The sequence below is a fragment of the Apostichopus japonicus genome, chromosome 13, assembly GCF_037975245.1.
Source record: "Apostichopus japonicus isolate 1M-3 chromosome 13, ASM3797524v1, whole genome shotgun sequence".
NCBI lineage: Eukaryota > Metazoa > Echinodermata > Holothuroidea > Aspidochirotida > Stichopodidae > Apostichopus > Apostichopus japonicus.
The window spans coordinates 14997167-15006292 of record NC_092573.1 but is presented as its reverse complement, the minus strand read 5'-3'; the positions used below and the strand labels follow the sequence as shown (position 1 = coordinate 15006292).

At 37.8% G+C, this 9126-nt stretch overlaps 1 long non-coding RNA gene across 1 annotated transcript; it reads right to left on the bottom strand.

Moving 5' to 3' along the window:
• Positions 1 to 2031: 2031 nt before the first annotated feature.
• LOC139978187 (uncharacterized) lies at positions 2032 to 8976 on the bottom strand. Its single transcript, XR_011796921.1, has 4 exons — positions 8827 to 8976; positions 6883 to 7017; positions 4864 to 4963; positions 2032 to 4376 (listed from the first exon to the last, which is right to left on the bottom strand). It is a non-coding gene; the product is annotated as an uncharacterized lncRNA (long non-coding RNA).
• Between the last annotated feature and the right edge of the window lie 150 nt (positions 8977 to 9126).

Below are 9126 nucleotides of genomic sequence, written 5' to 3'. Positions count from 1 at the left end.
CACAGACTAATATGGAAGTATTACACAAATGTAGGTGTGTGTGGGAAGGGGGTTGGGAGGAGGAAGGGTTGCTTTTTCACGGCATTTTCCAGGGATAACTATGACACTATTTGAGTGGAGCACTAAAATAATACAAGCAAGAAAAATGTTTACGATGGGCTTCTCAGATATGACATTTTCCAGACATTAAAAGTTGCACAAAACACTCCAATTATTCGATTCATTCGAGGCGAAAAAAAAGTTGGTTCAAAGTTGGTTCTTAAGTCAGGATTATAGTACTTACCACTCTGGTCGCCATAACATGTCTCTGTTGTGACATATAAGATCTGCCTTTTTGCCGTACAACTTCAAGCGCCCTCACTTTTTTCAAGGCTTCACTGCGGTACACTAAGTCATCATTCTTCCTAGTTCAATTTCTATGGTGTTACAACATTATTTACTTATTTACCAAATAAGTTCATCAGGGGTTACAACTTTGCACAGCTCCAGCTCAGTGCATTTAATGATGTTCAATTATGTGAAACCATTGTGTTAAGCCGCGCCCCGTTTTGAAACTGTGCTACGGAGTCTCACTGTGACCTGAGTTTTGTAAAATACACTGATGAACATATTTGAACAATTATTAAGATAATGTATGAACCTAAATGGACTACATATTAATTGTCAAGTCTATTAAATACACTATGTATTTATTTCAGCTTCATTTATGCACATTTAGGGTGTTTTTCGGGGTTAAAACTCAGCTCCACCTCAGGGCAGCTCAATACGGCATTTTAGTGTGGAACCATATAAAAATGCGACTTATGACCAACTTTAAGCTTTTTTAGCAAATCTTGAGATAAAGTATGACCCTAAATGAACTACATATTTATTGTCGAGTCTATTAAATACATTATGTATTTATTTCAGCTGCATTGATGAACATCTATAGGGTGTTTTTCGGGGTTAAAACCCAGCTCCACCTCAGGGCAGCTCAATACGGCATTTTAGTGTGGAATCATAAAAATGCGATATTTGACTAACTTTAAGCTTTTTTAACAATTATTGAGATAATGTATGACCCTAAATGGACTACATATTTATTGTCGAGTCTATTAAATACATCATGTATTTATTTCAGCTGCATTGGTGCACATTTAGGGTGTTTTTCGGGGTTAAAACCCAGCTCCACCTCAGGGCAGCTCAATACGGCATTTTATGGATCATAAAAAAATGCGACATTTGACCAACTTTAAGCTTTTTTTTAACAATTATTGAGATAATGTATGACCCTAAATGGACTACATATTTATTGTCGAGTCTATTAAATACATCATGTATTTATTTCAGCTGCATTGGTGCACATTTAGGGTGTTTTTCGGGGTTAAAACCCAGCTCCACCTCAGGGCAGCTCAATACGGCATTTTATGGATCATAAAAAAATGCGATATTTGACTAACTTTAAGCTTTTTTAACAATTATTGAGATAATGTATGACCCTAAATGGACTACATATTTATTGTCGAGTCTATTAAATACATCATGTATTTATTTCAGCTGCATTGGTGCACATTTAGGGTGCTTTTCGGGGTTAAAACCCAGCTCCACCTCAGGGCAGCTCAATACGGCATTTTAGTGTGGAATCATAAAAAATGCGACATTTGACCAACTTTAAGCTTTTTTTAACAATATATTAAACGTATTCCACCTCTTTCCTGGTTAAATCAACCAACATTTCCTGGTTGGTGCTAATACTATCCTGGTTAATATCATAAAAGTTCCACCTCTTTCCTGGTCAAATTTACCACACTTTTCCTGCTTGATGTCACCATTATCCTGGATAATATCACAGAATGTTCCACCTCTTTCTGGTTAAATTAAACAACATTTCCTGGTTGATGTCACCATTATCCTGGTTAATATTAAAGAATTTTCCACCCCATTCCTGGTTAAATCACCACTATAATACTATTGGGTATGCCCCCTTTTCTCCATTTAGTTGCAATGCATTCAAATTTTGAAAAAGCAAAACATAAATTATAAAACAACATATTTAATGCTACTAATAGCTAACTTTATTTGCATCTCCATTACTTTTGAACTTTTGCAATATAGTTTAATTAATACCTCAAATATTTAAAAAATAAATTTCTATAAGAAATGCAATACTGAAATCAAAATTTTGAGGACATATTTACAACATAACCATCGTCGCATGCTGAAGCACTGATTGCTCAACATCAACTGTGAAATGTAACAGGGATACCAAGACCTTGATCTGCACTTTTGCACAAGGAAACAACTTGAAAATGACTTGAACAGTTTCACTAAAAAACAAGAAATGGACCCTATACCTGAACGCAACAATGCATAGGGGTTTCGATGATGTAACATTCACCTATTTTCTGCATGAATCTGACGTAATGTATATTGATGGTGTACAACATACTTGATATTAGTAATACAGTGAAAAGCAGGGAGATGTGACAAAAAATAAATTCACAATGACACAGGCTGTCCTGAAATGACCATTGACCTCAACAACAAGCTTCTTGTACTTAATGTGATAGATACATCAACATACTAAATATGACATCAGTCCTTATTGAAATATTGTGTAAAGCATGGTTTCACAATCTGACCCCTGGTGAACTCTAATGACCATTGACCTCCGCCCACAACATTAAGGCTTCGTGTACTCAATGTGGTACAATTACATACCAAATATGCGATCTGTCCAAGCTTCCCTTACGAGATTATGTCAAGGAAGATGTCTTAGTGTGGAGAGACAGGTAAGAGGGGAGTAAATGTTTGGCATTTGTTGACTTCAAATGACCTTTGACCTCCACCAAAAGCAATAATAGGCTCCTTAAATGTAATATGGTACATTTTCAAACCAAATATGAGATCTTTTCTTCTTGCAATAGCATGTTTGTCACAATTTGACCTGTTGTCCCAAAATGACCTTTGACCTACACCAAAAACATTAGGCTTCCTGTACTCAATGTGGTACGTCTACACACTAAAATGAGGTTTGCCCAAGCTTCCTTTCTTGAGATATCGTGTTTACAAGGTTTTCACATTCTGACCCCTAGAGACCCTAAATGGCCTTTGACCTCCATAGAAAACAATAGGCTTCTTGTACTCAATGAGGTACACCTACAAACCAAACATGAAGTTGGTCCAACCAGGGAGTTGTTATGGTTCCATAACAACCTGGTCCAACATTACCTTCTTAAGATATCGTGTTTACAAGCTGGGCATCACAAACGCACACATACGCCATCATGAATGCATAGGTTACGATATTCATCGAAACCAAAAACTTGATCAAAGCCTCTCTCCCAATAACCTTTGTCATGACAACTTCAGCCCTGTGTCAGTAGCTCCTTTTCTTTAAAGGTATGCTGTATTAGCACCAAATATGCTAGATATTCATATATGGTCACCTCTGGTCACAATTCTTAAACTGTTTTTATGACAACCTTTGAGGAAATTGTCCTCACTGGGACATTCAGTCATCTTGTGTGTTCCTTAAAAATGTCTGAGAACAATTGTAGAGTAAAGACCTCCAGGAAAGTACTTCTTGAAAACTTCTTGCAATTATAAAGTGCTATAGTTTGGGGCCTATACTGACTACCTTTAAACTAGATAGGAAGGTCTTAGAAGACCTATGTTCACATTGTTGTTGATAAAGATGACATATTACCAAATTTATTTTTTATATTTAATTACCATTATAGTTTACCACTTTGCACTGGCAAACCGAACATCGAGCAAGGATCTGCAAGACAATAACTAGGCTTCCAACGATACCATTAATGTTTTAGTCACAAGCTCCTCCTTGGACCTCGCATACTTGTGCAAATTATTTTAACTCCTATAGAAAGTGGTAATTTTCGCTTATTATAATAACAAGAAAGATTAATTTGAAAAGATTTTGAACTACTGTAACAGTTAAATAGTTAAAGAATAGACCGAAGTGTCCTTGAGCATAAAATTTCTGAAACTCCGACCCCCAATGACCAAAATTATGATCACGTTTTGCATACATCCACACGTCCGTCCGTGGACTCAGGAAAAAGCGTTTCCAAACGATTACCTAAACCGACCCCTAAATGACCTATGACATAAAATTCCTGAGCACTTCCACATGTCTCTTCATCACAGGTCATCTCTATGCAAGTTTCATTGAAGTTGTAAAAGCAGGTCTTATCAATTGTGGACAGAGAGATGAATTGAAATGCAAAAAATCAAATTAATTCTCATAAACAGCTACAATCACATTCTTGATGTGCATCATCGAAGCCAAAGACATCTTTCTACTACTGCAAAGCTGTATTACTTGGTAGCGTGTCTCAATTTCTCATTTTTCACCTCATCCAGTTTGTACAAATCTAGGAAAGGAATGAAACAATTAAAGTATTAAATGGTGTGTTAACGAACTTGAATGGAGAGAAGTTTAATTAAAGATCACCATTCTTCACGGTCGTTTCCTCTGATCTTTTGGACAAACAAGAAAATGGAGATGTAAGTAAGATGTGTTCGTGAACTTGACATACCAATTGCATCATAGGCGAAGGTCAAATGTGTAAATGTGCATTACACGATAGTTGCTTGGAGCAAAATGAGTCAATAGTGTTATTTGAGGCACTTAGCCTACAGTCCAACCAAAGGGTGTGATATTGGTTCAACATTGTTTTTGTTGTCATTTTACGGTAGATAAAGGTAGGAGCACTGAAAGTTCTCTGTCAAAGCAATTTTCTCTTTGTTATAGACAATTTGTTGCCATTCTTTGGAAAGTCGTGTAGTTTCTGGCTGACATCTCAGTAAATAAATTGTTCAATTTCCTTAATTTCCTTAAATCTAAAAAATGACACTTACTTGTTTTACATCTATGAATGATTGCAAGGATGCACCCTTGCACCCTTCGATGTTGAAATTCCCCAAACAACAGAGTTAAAAGAGAAAATGCCAAGTTCATCTGCAACAAAAGATTTGTGAAATTGCTTAAATTTGATACAGTAAAATAACATTCACTGAAAGTTTACATCTTTCCCAACCCCCCCCCCCCATTTCTGAGATGGCTAAGGTATCTCACTGCTCTATGACAACAATTTTAAAAAGAACTAACACTAACTGAAGGCCATGGTCACACTCTTTGTTTATACCATAGAGAATTAAAACTAGAAGTCAGAGACTTGCCATCTACAACACAGAATGTAGGAAATGCTTAGAATTGTGTACAGTTATGTTGTACAGTCCTGATTTGGCCTTTCTGGTTTGAAATTTTTAAGACACATGCACCTTAATTTAACTGTATTTCACTATCACAAGAAAATTCATCTAATATAAAATTGATGACTTTGCAGTGACTTCAAGTTATGCTTCCACAATTGGCAGAGAGTAAGTGACCAATCTTTTGCAAAGATAAATCGATGTCTTTTAACACTTAGGAGGAAGTGTATGGACGCAGGGCTCGAAATAAGCGGCGGCCAGTGCAGCCATGGCCGCGGGTGCCCTCGCCACTGGCCGCGATGCCCAAGGGAAAATTTCTACTATCAAGGCCAGTACTGGCCTTGCTCTTTTTACCCATTGGCCTCCGTGCCTTTTGCAGGAATAGGCATTGGACAAATGCGACTTTGAGAATGACAAAAAAACGAATCATATGTTTCGAAAAAGCGTGGCTATTATTCGCGGAAAATGATGAAGAGCATGCTAGCGAATCGCGGTCACAGGACGTGAATAACGAACTGTGATCGCAAATTGAACATCATCACAGTACTGACCTTGGTAGTTGGTGTGAAAACGTACCGCATTCTAACGGTACACGAATGTGAGCCTATCCAACTGATTAATATACGACCGTCCGCGGGCTATCATTGCATTTTCGTAACGTAGTTCAGTGGGAAATTCAGTCGTAATGCAATACAGTGTTTCTAGAATCGCGAAGAAATTATTCCAGGGACAACAATGTGAACAAAATCATCATATTCCGAGCGAGAACATGTTTAGCTTCCTAACCATATCATTCACGTATATGTATGTATAACATACCTGTATTTATCGTAAATTGAAAGAAAGTTCGAAAAAGTTTACAACCAGTAGCAGCTACGGTCAAACCACACCTGCACACAGTAGTACCATTATACAGCTTTGGCTGATTGACGTCACAGAATCGTGCTCGCTTATTGGCTTAACAACTACATGAATGCGAGGTGATTGGTAGAATCTGGGAAATTCCCAGTAGAGTCAAGTTACACAGGATTATTTCGGGAGGGTGTGTCACTATTGGCAATTACAAGTACACCCAATTTCAGGCGGGAGTCGGAAGACCGAATAATTATGTAGTGGAGAGTTGTACACTGGAAGCATATGCAGTTAAGTTGTATTATCGACAGTGTTTCGGCGTTGTGTATGAATTTCATAATAATAATGTTGTTTCATGGAGGAGTGTTACGCGGCGGTTTGAAAATAAAACAGGTTACAAATTGAGACATTCTTCGCATCATTTTTCAAAGTGGCCTTGGTGCCCTGCTCACAATTTCAGCGTTGGCCTTGCTGCCTTCCCCACTGGCCTTGATGCCCTCCCCAAAAACATGTATTCCAAGGCCAGTTGGCCTGCCCTAGAAATTACGAAATTTTGAGCCCTGTATGGACGTATGAGATATGGGTTATTGCAATGATCGCAGTGACCTCAATTGACCTCTACAAGCATAACTTATGCATGGTATCAATCACCATGCAATTCATTTTTGGTTTGAGTTGTAGTTTAATATAAGGCAATATGAAGCATGTCTTTGTTGTACCACAAACTGTTTTAGTTGCTCAACTTGTGTATAGAGATATAATAATAGTAATACTCAGCAGTATTCAGTTGCAATTACATTGAACAACACTTACCATCATAGGGCTAAGTAAACTGCAGCCAACAGATTTGCCATGTAGTTTGCAAGTACGGTATTGGAAGGCTCAAGGTTGTGTGTTTCTTGTACTCTGTCATGGCTGTTAGCTCCTCTTGGGAAAAATCTTCCATTTCTGCCACACAAAATGACACATAATAACAGAAAGAGTTATTTATTTCTGCACCTAACAGAAGCCGGTCACATTTGTTAGAAAATATTTTCAAAGTAAAACAAAATCAATTCCATTAATGGTCTTTCTTTGAGTTTTGAACCATGTTTATATCTTATCAGTTTGTATCTATATAAACATTCTCTCCCATGAAAACTGTATATGTGTCCCTCTTTGAATTTTCACCAATGTCGTGATTTACACCAATGTCATGATCTGCTGTGCCTAATATGGAAATATAATCTGTCTCACTGACAGTGCTTCAAACCTACCTCTGGGTAGTATATTTTTTGAATAAGAACAACATGAGATTAATAAAACTTATGTCTGTGTTATAGTATGAGGCTTATAACATTGGGAGTGCAAAGCTGTGCCCTAGTCATGTGGTGTTTCATTTTTACATTTCTCATGTGGATAAATCTGATATGTGACTAGGCCTAGGCTAAACCTATATCATTGCATGGGAAGGCCTAGCCTAATTAACTGACATTTCAGCCAAAACTTGTTTAAATTTGACACACAAGTCTCCCCCTTCCCCCTCCCCCCTCTCTTCTCCCCAAGGCACTGATTTCTGACCAATTAACATTGAAGTATAGTCCAGATTGAGATTAACCGTACACAAGTTTCTTGGTTTTCATAAATGAATAGTACAAAATTATCATCTTTCTAATTAAATTTCACATTATCAATACATATAACCTAAATTTACTAGCTTAACTGTTTATAGCATAGCCTGGGTAAGTTTTACACTCAGAGTCAGAGGTTAGTCTAGGCCACCACCATAAATGCATCACTTGCAATTTTAAGCAATCTCTTCTTTCAGTGTCTGCAATCACTATTAGCCATTTCCCAACCATGTAGACCACTAGCATAGCCTAGGCCTAGTCTTTTAAAGGCATTGAAGACTCGCCCCAAACCGCGTGCGGCCATCTGAAAGTTAACTCTCCGTTGCTTGCGAGTGACATTTGTTTGTGTCGCTACAAAATGCAGACAGTACAGTAATAAAACATGATACCTTGTTATCTTTAGCTGGACCTGAGATGTCCATCGCTGTATTGATTGTACACTGTGCTGTGTGTATTGGCCGCAGCTGTATGTACTGACTGTACACTAGTCTCTAATTACCGATCGTAGCAAGTTGTGTGTGGGTATATTCTAGAAATTAGAATCAATGGTGGTGTCTAACAATTCTGTTACACCTCATTCGAAACTACAGTAGGTCAGATTACCGGCATGAGACGTTTCTTTTTGCGCGAGTCTTCACACCCTTTAAAAGTGAAGGCAAGCTAGGCCTACAGGGTCTAACTCTAACTTACACTAAAGTGTACTGACCCAAGTGCAAAGAGGTTTATGCCTATGTATAATTTCACTATTAATGCGTGGCTTTGATTTGGTGTGCCCTCAGAAGTTACCGTACACCACAATTACTCGCATTTGGTAGAAGTAGTCACTAGAGGTGGCCTTGAATTAGGGAAGGTCTTGCTTTGAGTATGACACACAGTACAGGCATAAACTTACTTAGGTATAGATTTAGTCCTGAAGTGAAGGTACTTACTAGTATACAAATACTAGCCTATACTATCTCAGCTAGTAGTACAGCGTATTTACTACATCAGGGAAAGGATCTGGCCTAACCTAGCCTAACAACGTAAAAGCTAACGTTAGGTTATACTTCAATATCGCGCGTACTGACTGTATCGCAGAAATGACAAAATCGACATGATCCCGTTATTTCACCTTTACATTTAAACACTAATTTAAGGTTACTCATACCCCATTATTCTAGCAAGAATTTGACATCGTCGTCTGCAATAATTAGATGGTTAATTGCACATTTCTTCGTTGTATATGACGGTTTCTCAAGCTTGCGATTGTCGCCGTAGGAAGCTGCTGCTAGCGAGAGGTGAAATTAACATAAAAAGGCGGGGGAAACCTTTGAATGACATAAGGAGTGTGCTGAGACTGGAGATATAGGCGTGGTTTAAATAATGTGGGTGGGCTTTAATGTGCGTTCAGGATGGAGCTGGATAAAGAAATACATAAGTGTTAACCCCCCTATGATATATGAATATT